General features: G+C 36.6%; 1 pseudogene; it reads left to right on the forward strand.

Annotated features, from left to right (window-relative positions):
* The first annotated feature begins 9,974 nt into the window (after nt 1–9,974).
* LOC121480417 lies at nt 9,975–10,390 on the forward strand (annotated as a pseudogene).
* Nucleotides 10,391–10,624: the final 234 nt, after the last annotated feature.

Genomic DNA, 10,624 nt, shown 5'->3' on the forward strand with positions numbered 1-10,624 from the left:
TTTTCCAATAGGTGCCTTTGCAGTTATCGAATTTTTGCTGGGTGCTAGGCACTGTGTTATGTGTTTACATACTTCATTATTTAATCCTTAGATAAGTCTATGAAGAGGATACTATTATCCCTAACATACAGATTAGGAACAGCAGCAAAGAGACTACCAAGGACAGATTGCTATAGAACAGTACTTTACTGAGCTGGTATTGATTAAAGTTCATGTCTGTCTTGCTCCAAAGCTCCCTCTCTTTTCCTTAGGCCATGCTATCTGCGTCATTCCTAGATCTCCCTGGTAGGCACAGCCTCTAATTCAGATATACATTCAGCATGTGAGGAGTTGGTTTTAAGTACTATGCCATTTTCACTCATGTATTTGTCAGTTTAGCAAGCATTAACATAGCATTTACTGTGTGCTGAGTGCTGTGAACAAAGCTAGTGAAGGTAATAAATATTCCAGGCCTTTAGGTATCCACATTCTAGAAAGGGCAGAACTCAAAAATCGCCATAAATATGTAAGATGTACAAAAATGCATTTCTAGAGAACAAGAATTAAGAGAGGGGTTCATAGAAAGGATGATATTTGACCTGAATCTTTTTTTTTAAGATTTTATTTATTTATTCATGAGAGACATAGATAGAGGCAGAGATATAGGCAGAGGGAGAAGCAGGCTCCCTGCAAAGAGCCCGATACAGGACTAGATCCTCGATCCCAGGATCATACCCTGAGCCAAAGGCAGATGCTTAATTACTGAGCCACCTAAGCATCCCTTGACCTGAATCTTGATGAATGATTTTCTAGTTTGATAGTTGTGCAAGGTTGACCAGGCAGTGGGCATGATGCAAAGTGGTTTCTGAGAACTTCTGGTTGGGCATTCTGGCTACAGTTTGAGTTTTGGGGGAGCAGGAATCAGAAAATAAGGTGAGAAAATGAACAAGAGCCAAAAAATGAAAGATAGGCTTCTATGCCATAGTAAAGATTTGACGTATATTTAAAGCAGTGGGGAGCCATTAATGTAGCAAAATAAAGAGTTTCTTGGTCAAACTTTTTTTTCTTTTGAGGAAGAAGAATAAAGAGAAGGTGAAATAGGAAGCCAACCAAGAGGGTAAAAATAGAGAAGGTGGAAATACAAAGCAGTGCAGAGAGGAGGTATTTAGAAGATGACTAAATAGAATGTACTGGCTGATGGAATGGGAACAATTCAGGATAACTTCAAGCTTTCTACTTTTGGGGATTGGTTGGCTGGTAGAAGGAGACAGGAACTAAGTGAAGAAGATTTATTTGGGGTCAGGGCTTTATTTTTTAGTATTTAAAATCTGAAAGGCAATTGTGGCATTCATGTGTGAAAGAAGTTGTTAGATTCTGAACAAATGAGATACGGGGCTTGCTGATGCTCCATCAGTGGCATGAGGGAGCAAAACTATTGTTTTTAGTACTACAGTTTTTTTAACTTGAACAACATGATTTAATATGAAAGGAAAGGAGTATGTTGATGAACCTTATAACCAGGAAGATAAATCTATCATTCAAGACAGCCTGGACAGGCATGAGTCCATGTGGAAAGTCTGTTCAGATATAAATAACATTTTGGATGAACAGAGATTGAAAATAGAAGTAGGGGGCAGCCCGGGTGGCTCAGTGGTTTAGCGCCACCTTCAGCCCAGGGCGTGATCCTGGAGACCCGGAATCGAGTTCCAGGTCAGGCTCCCTGCATGGAGCCTGCTTCTCCCTCTGCCTGTGTCTCTTCCTCTCTCTCTCTCTCTCTCTCTCTCTCTCTCTCTCTGTCTCTCATGAATAAATAAATAAAATCTTGAAAAAAAATAGAAGTAGGGGTTATCAACTGGAATAAAGTTCCAAAAGATGAGGGCTATACTATCTAGAAATAGGTAATGGCATTAGCCTTGTGAATTAAGTCAGTTAATCATTTAACAGATATTTGTTAAAACACCTACTCTGGCCTAGCACTGAGATAGGTTCTGGGGATACAGTAGAGAACCAGAGACATGGATTTTGTCTTCATGGAGAATGATAGTATGGGATGCAGACAACAGAACAAATAAACTTGTAATAAATGGTGGTCATGAGTACTATGAAGATAGCCAGAAAGTGTTCAGTTAGAAAATAGCTGGGCGGGGTGCAAACTGAAAATCCCAGGTGAAACTGAGTGATTGGAGAACATCTCTCTCTCTCTCTCTCTCTCAGAAGATGGCATTTAAGCTGAGATATGAAAAGACGCAGAGAATAAGTAATGTAGGTGAAGAGCAGGGAAAGCCATGCTCAGAAGAAACATTCTGTTGAGAGTTAGCTAAGCTACTCCATGGTATTACTGTCTTGGCATCATTTTTTTGTGGCTTTTAGACTGACACTAGATTCCTTGTTCCTGTATTTATCCTAGATAACAGACCTCAGTCATAAGAAAATATAAGTTCCTAATATGACTTCCCCAATGGCTTTGTGAACATCTTCCCCATCTCCCAGGACTCTTCCTTGTGTGCTCTCAGATCCCTGTGGATCTGTCCCACTCTTTTGGCTTGAGTTGACTAATACAGCCTTGCCCAGGGAACCCCAAAGCACTCAGCCCACAGACCTGATAAAGACTCCCCTCAAGTCCCATTACTCTCTGGCTGCATTCTGCCCTGACTTCCTTATGTGGCCCCTTGAGGTGTACAGTGTACTCCTTCCAGAACCTGTGAGTAATAAACATCTCTATTTCAGTTTCTCTTGTGGTTTCTTGTTGTACTGTGACTCACCATCTGGCACCCTGTGCTTTATTTAACAAATGTTAATTTAACATTTGTTATAGGTCATAACACATTCCTTTGCAGGAGAGATCCTAGTTAAGTCTGAATAAATGAATAAAGAGCAAGAGCATTTTGGCCATCATTTTGGGAGGAGAGGTAAGCAGAGGCCTGATCACACAGGGGCTTAGCAGCTGTCATAGTGAAGTTTGACCTGGTACAAGGGAAAGCCACTGAAATGTTGTCTAACCAAGCCTGAGTTTCAATATCATTCCTGCTGTCAAGTGGAGAATGAAGTAGAAGGAATCCCAGGAAAAACAGCAAAATGAGGTAGAAAATTATCATCATCAGAATATTCTAGGTGAAAGATGATGATGATAGTGTACTGAATCATTGAGCTGACATGGAGACAGAAAAATGAATGGGGTCAGGACATACAGGGCTTGCTGATGAGAGGGCAAAGAACTGAAGTCCATCCTGGGGTTGGTATCATTTGTTGAGGTGAGGAAGACTGAGGCCAGAGTACACACTGCAGTGCAAATCAGTGGCTGTGTGGAGACAGTAAATTTGTAGACAAAATTTTTAGAATGATTAGTCTGTAGATAGCATTCAAAGCCATGTGACTAGATAAGTAAGAGGTAGAATAGTGTTTCACAGGAGGAGAAAGACTTAATCTAATCATGTGGATAGATAAATTTCTAAGACAAGTGTGAACTTGAGGGGGTCTCTCATTAATAAGCTGTATATATACATATATATATATTTTTTTCTGTTGAGTGGAAAACAAGGGATCCTTTTAATAAGAGTATAGGATATGGCATTGAGACCTTGTAAAGAGTAGTAAAATTCACAAATAAAACATTGAGAGAAAGAGAGAGAGATAATTATGAAAGTATGAAAGTATTGACAAATCAGAGCATTGGGAACACATGGATTTAGGGATTTATCACAGCATTAGTCCATTTGATTAAATCACCCCCAGCATTACCCAAAGCGAATGATCAATCAGATTGATTGGTTTGGGGATTTACAGGAAAAATAGAAGGGATATTTGTGGGCAAGCAAGGGAGGATGCTATTAAAAGAATTATTGCAGTCAGGGCTTTTGAGCTAAGGAAAAAAATGTTCATTGGAAGGGAATAAATGAAGAAAAGGAGAGGTTTCAGAGAGTAGAGATCTTAAAATTAAGCTTTGTTGAAGAATTCTGCATTTATACCTTAAATGGAGGAGAAGAACCAGTGAGTGGAGGTGGTAGACTGAAAGGATTTAGGGAGTGATTGAAAGAGGCACATGAAAAATAGGGATTACTTTACCATGTCCCTCCGGTTTCTCCCTTGGGTGACAGGTGGAAGGAAACTGGTTTTCTTACCCAAAAGGATGATATCAAGTCCAGTGTTAAACATGTAAGTTTGAATTGCTTTGGGGACATCTGCACGGAGCTCTCTGAAAGGTAGTTACAGCCTGAAAAATTAATTTGGGATTAGGATCTAGGAATGGACAATGGTTATTATTTAAATGGCAGAATTTAGAAAAAATGTGAAATTGTCTTGGAAGATAGAAACCAAGAAATTGGCTACTTCCAATTGATCTCCCATTCATAACGCTCTCCTCCCCCACTCAAGTGCCTCTATTGTTTTTCTTGTTATGCAAAAGGCAACTAGGTAAGATTCTCCAGGCATAGGCAGTTTTTGTTACTTGCCTAAAGAATGTTGCCATGGCCAGAAAGTTAAACTCAGGGATTTCCCCTCATTGTGTTTTTACTCAGGTTTGGACTGACAGCCTTGACCCCTGCAGGGCTAACGTTTGTCAGTTAGACAATACTCATTTTAACTGCTGGCCAATTTGAATGCTTTCACAAATGCCTGGGCAAAAGATTGTACCCAAAGATGTGCATCTGACTCCCCTAAGCTATTATTAACTGGTTTGACTTAAAGCTTTCATTGACATGAAAAAGCATAATCAACTTTCATAATGTAGTTTACTTTACCCATTTAATTAGGTTGTTAAAGCTTTGCCAGCCTACTGTCTCCAGTAGTCATACATACCCATACATACTCCACACTCATACATACCCATACAGACCCCATGGCCCTCTGTGGGGAGAGGAAATTGTGCCTGGGCTCTGGACCAAGGACACATTACTGGAGCAGAGCAATTGTTCAAGCTTCCTTACTGCATCATCTTGGGTGTTTTATGGTTGGAGTAGTACATGAAAGTCACACCTATACAGCACCCAGCACAGTGAATAATATATAGTAGGTATTCAGTAAATATTTTCTCCTTTTCCTCTTCTCCCACTATCAGTTTTAAAAAGCTTACCTATCTATCTATGTGTACCTATAAAATTTGGTAACATCCTGTTCTTTTCTTCATATTTAGAGGAAATATGCTAATGTTTCAGAAATGTGTTATAGCATAGATAGCATAATACATTGCTGATATCTATTTTATAGTGAGAAATTGTTATGTGCATATATATATATTAAATATATATACACAAAAGTATATGGGGCTTACACCAAGTGAATATTTCCTAGTTATAGCTATCAGCTCTTGGATGGTAAAGTGCTGTATAAACCCAATGTAATATTTCTCTCGGATATAGGGTTTTCAATTTGACTCGCGTTTGTTGATTTTTTCTCATGAACTGTTGAGAAATGAAATTTATTTAGACACTTACACCTAAATTTATACTCTACTCTTGTTCATACATGTAGTATGATTTAGAATTGTAAACACTTATGTTATGAGGCTATTTTTGACATTTTCTCCATATACTATTTATGTTTCTAAATTCCTAATTCTGATAATAACTTCCAACTGAAAACCACAAATTATATGTCACTTGGTTATTTACTAACTCGTCCCTTATAATGAATTCATACTATGAAATGGTTTTAAATTTCCTAAATGGAGAACTAGTTATAGTTTTGAATACTGATAACCTCTTCTTTATATAGCTCCTTGCACATATTAAATGTTTAATAAACATTGTGGGTTGATTTTCTTTCAATTGATAAAATACAAAAACATCTCAAATGATTTTAAGGATATTTTATTGTACTTTATTTTTGAGAGAGAGAGAAAGAGTAGGTGAGTAGGAAGGGGTAGAGAGAGAGGGGGAGAGAAAGAGCAACTTAAGCAAGTTCCATGCTTATTGTGGAGCTGGTGCTTCATCTCAGGACCCTGACATCATGACCTGAGCTGAAAGCAAGAGTGGATGCTTAACTGAGTGAGCCACCCAGGCACTCTTTATTAAGAATATTTTAAAATGGTGGTGAAGGATTAAAAAAAAACTAATGTGGAAAGATAAAGGTATTAAAAGTTTCAAGACTAGAATTACTTAATTTCTAATATTCCATAGTATTAATATTTTTATTATGTTTCTCAAAATCCAAAAAAGAATAGAAGCTCACTAACCAGTAATTTTTCCCAAGCTTAATACTAATGGAACTATACAAATTTACTTTTCAAATGCTGCTTAAAGGGTAAACAATTCTGTATCCTTATTAGGAAGGAAAACCTTATAGAGGTGCACATTTTGAAAAAAAAAAAAACGTAACCATCCATTGTCATGCAACTGGGCTTTGGTCAATCATACACATTAAGAAATCATTTAAGAAACAATCTTTTCTTTGAAAGTGTTTGAATAAATTTTAACAATCTTCAAGAAAATAAGGTTCCCAGGGTAGATATATTGTTACCTCTTGTGTGTAAGCCTTTTTTCCATTCCTTCCTTCCTTTCTTTCCCTCTTCCTTTCTCCCTTCCTCCCTTTCTTCCTTCCCTTCTTGTATCCATTGTGTATCTACTATGTGCAAGTGTTTAATATGATAGACAAGAAGCACTTTCTATTGATAGTTCCATTGTAGTCAGGAAGACAGACAAGGCAATACATATGAAGACAAGATAAACTTAGATATGGGGATGTGGTAGAGAGATTCACACTCAGCATATAGTGAATTCTTAAAGGATTAAACTAAGGAGTGTGGAAAAAAGGTCTAGTAGCAACACAGATTGACTATTCTATGCCTAACATGCAGAACATAACTAAAATGAAGAAGAAAAAGTGGTTTTAGATGATGACTTTTATTATCTTTCCAGATATTTAATTTATTGATTATCAGGTAATTATAGATTATCTGGTTGACTATGTAAAATATGATTTTCAGAAAAAAATAAAAAATGGAGATGGAAAACCGGATTAAGCATAATTATTGTGTTTTGCTTTCTCTATTTTTCTTCTTTTCCTTTTGATCTTTTCTTCTTTTTTCTTTTTCTTTTGATTCTTTTCCTTTTTTTTTTTAAACAATTTTTTTTTTTTTAAATTTATGATAGTCACAGAGAGAGAGAGAGAGAGAGAGAGAGGCAGAGACACAGGCAGAGGGAGAAGCAGGCTCCATGCACCGGAACCCGAGGTGGGATTCGATCCCGGGTCTCCAGGATCGCGCCCTGGGCCAAAGGCAGGCGCTAAACCGCTGCGCCACCCAGGGATCCCTGATTCTTTTTCTATTGATCTTCTCTCTATATATTTTTCTTTTTCCGTTTCTTTTTCTTTTCCGTTTCTGTTCTTTGCTGCTTTCAATGAACATTTATTATGCCAGGAACTGGGCTAGATTCTGAGAATAGATAATATGAATATGACATTATTTCTGTCATCAAGGAGTTGTGGTTTAAAAGATTCATATGTTCACATTCTTAATTTTGGCTCTCTTGGTAAAAAAAAGAAGTGAATATAAAATTTCTTTGGGTGAGTTAACTTGGACCAATAGAAACACTTAAAAATGTTTTCTGGAATCTTCTTTCTTCAGGAACCTAAAACAGTCTTTCTCTCATCTCCTTTAGGTCTCTGCTTATATGTCACTGTTTCAGAGCATCTTTTCTTTTTTTTTTTTTTAAACATCTTTTAAAATAACATCCCAACCTCCCCTAGGCTTGTCCTTCTCCTGTGTCATTTTTCTCTTTGGCATTCATCACCTTATAAAATATCTTACGATTTACTTATTTATTTATCTTTTAAGATATCTCTGTTACTCCTCTAAAATGTAGGTTTCATCAGATCAGGAGTTGTGGCTCATTTTGTTCATTCATGCATCTTCAATGCCTAGAACAGTTCCTATCCCATGCCAGGTATTCGGTATATATTTATCAAATGAATGAATGAATGAAGAAACACTAAAATAATAGAAAAATAAAACATATATTGATTTGGAGGATTTAGCAGAAAGAAAGCAGAATCAGTTATAATCTAAGTATTGTTCTCAACCTTTCAAGACTACCTCTATACTGCAGTAACTCATTGCTATTCACTTCTAGCTAAATCTAAGTAAAGTATCTTGTACCTAAAGAAAAAGCAAAATATTTACCATAAATAAATAAAGGGCAGTCATTCAGCTCCCACTCAAACTCTGTGTGGACAACTCTCTTAAGTCATTTCATTATGTTCTCAGAAACTGTTATTCTCAGTTATTAAGAATATTTATTCTTAAATATCAAAAAATTGATATTTAAAAACTTATTCACCTACAGTATAATTTGTGATTCATAAACTAACAAAAGAAGTTTCTTTTTACTTTGGCTTCAAGAAGTTTCTTTTCTACCTTGGCCTCCTTCTCAGGAAGGAACCTGCAGATTGGATCTTGCATTGTTTAAAAAATAACTTAACTCTGATCTATAAGTATTGCTAACATTTTTGAAGCTGTAGTGGCCAGCTTTTAATTTTTTAAAAAATATACTTACAAAAATAAGATCTTCTATTGTTTAAACAACTCAACAGGACTTTATATTAGAGTGTAGCCAAATTGAACACCAATCAAAAATAAATTTATTATTAAAAAATAAAGTGTAGCCTTTCTATTATTATGTCTTATATTTTTTAAAATGTGATTTAGAGTCTTGAATAATTTTAAAGGCTAGGGTAACTTTTGTATTTATAATAATAGTAGAACAAGTTGTTACCTTTAAGCAAAAGTTGCAGGTAACATGGACCATTGAAGTTCAAAAGGGGGAAGATATGCTCCTTAAAGGCAGTTTTGTACATGTTGGCGAATATAAGGGTGCTGATGCCTGTCTCTGTCCATTGTTCTGAGCTCATAAGAGTGGAAAGCTTAGTTAATGAGCTCTTAAAACATACACAAAAGATATGGGACAATTACATTCCTTGCTTTTCCAAAAATAATGTGCAGGCCCCATAACACAAAGGAAAGGGGGGGCAGTCTTTAATGACTAGAGCATAAAAGTCTTCAGACATACATGCTAACTTCATTCTTATGTGATCTTGGGCCAATAATTTCACTTTTGTAAGTTTTGATATTCCCCTCTTAAAATGGGTTTAATGATTGGAGCTCCTAAGTGAATCATCTCATAGGGTTTATTCATTTAATTACATAATCCACGCCAATTTTTTAAGGTAATGCCTGGCATAAATTAAGATATCAATCAATTTTTGGGTACCTGGGTGGCTTGATCAGTTAAGTGGCCAACTCTTGACTTCAACTCAGATCATGATCTCAGAGTAGTGAGATAAAGTGTCTCACAGGGCTCAAGGTTCAGTGTTTGAGGATTCTTTCTCTCTCATCCTCTGCCCTTCCCCCCACTTGTTCTCTCTCTCTCAAATAAACAAATCTTTTAAAAAAGATATAAATTTTAGCTGCTGTTATCACTATAATTAATACACTATTCTTCACTTGGCAGGCAATAGTTACTGTAGAAATTCATCCTAAGCATTTAGAGACTTTTCTAAAATATTTAGCAGTCTTAAAGGGTAAAATATTTTGAATTTTCTTCTCTGTTTTTTTTTTTTAAAGATTTTATTTATTTATTAGAGAAAGAGGGACTGAGACAGACAGACAGAGAGAGAGAGGAGGGGCTAAGGGAGAGGGAGAAGCACATTCCCTGTTGAGCAGGGAGCCTGACACTGGCACAATCCCAGGACCCTGGGATCATGACCTGCCCCAAAGGCAGAAGCTTAACGGACTGAACCACCCAGGTGCCCCTTCTTATCTGTTATTATAAAACTTTTAGGCAGGGCAATTTTCTTAAAAGCTTTTATTATTATTGTTATTATTGGCGTTGTTCTGATGATCCATTGATGAAAACAATTTCAGAGTTCCTTGTCTTTAAATTTTTGATTGGAATGAACTATTTGAATCTAAAAGACAATGTAAGGCAATTACTTAGTTCCGGGCCTTGCGGCAACTCGGTTTTTCCTTCTCCTGCGCGGGAGACAGAGGTCTCTCTGCCGCAACCATGTTACTCCAGATCATCGGTCAGGCCAAGAAGCATCCAAGCTTGATCCCCCTCTTCATATTTATTGGGGCAGGAGGTACTGGAGCAGCGCTGTATGTGTTGCGCTTGGCACAGTTCAATCCAGATGCTAGTTGGGATAGGAAGAATAACCTAGAACCTTGGAACAAACTGGGTCCCAATGATCAATACAAGTTCTACTCAGTGAATTATAGATTACAGCAAACTGAAGAAAGAAGGTCCAGACTTCTAAATGAAATGTTTCACTATAAAGCTTCTTAGAATGAAGGTCTTCCAGAAGCCATCCGCACAATTTTCCACTTATCCAGGAAATATTTCCCCTCTAAATGCACGAAATCATGTTGGTGCATTGTGTTGGGGTTTACACTGAATAATAAATAACTGAAACTTGAAAAAAATAAAAAATAAAAAAATAAAGGACAATGTAATTTAGTCATGCAACCAAAACCTTTTGGTTACTTTCAAGAATAAACAAAATGGAACAAAAAGACTTTATTTAGGCAATGGTTGTACCTCTTTGAAAATTAGCTGTCAATTAAGATCACTAACATATTTATATTATAAAAATCTATAATTTTATGCTCTGGGTTACATGTTAGATTTATAATTATGACTTTAATCATAGTCACTGC

The sequence above is a fragment of the Vulpes lagopus genome, chromosome 21, assembly GCF_018345385.1.
Source record: "Vulpes lagopus strain Blue_001 chromosome 21, ASM1834538v1, whole genome shotgun sequence".
NCBI classification, from domain to species: Eukaryota; Metazoa; Chordata; class Mammalia; order Carnivora; family Canidae; genus Vulpes; species Vulpes lagopus.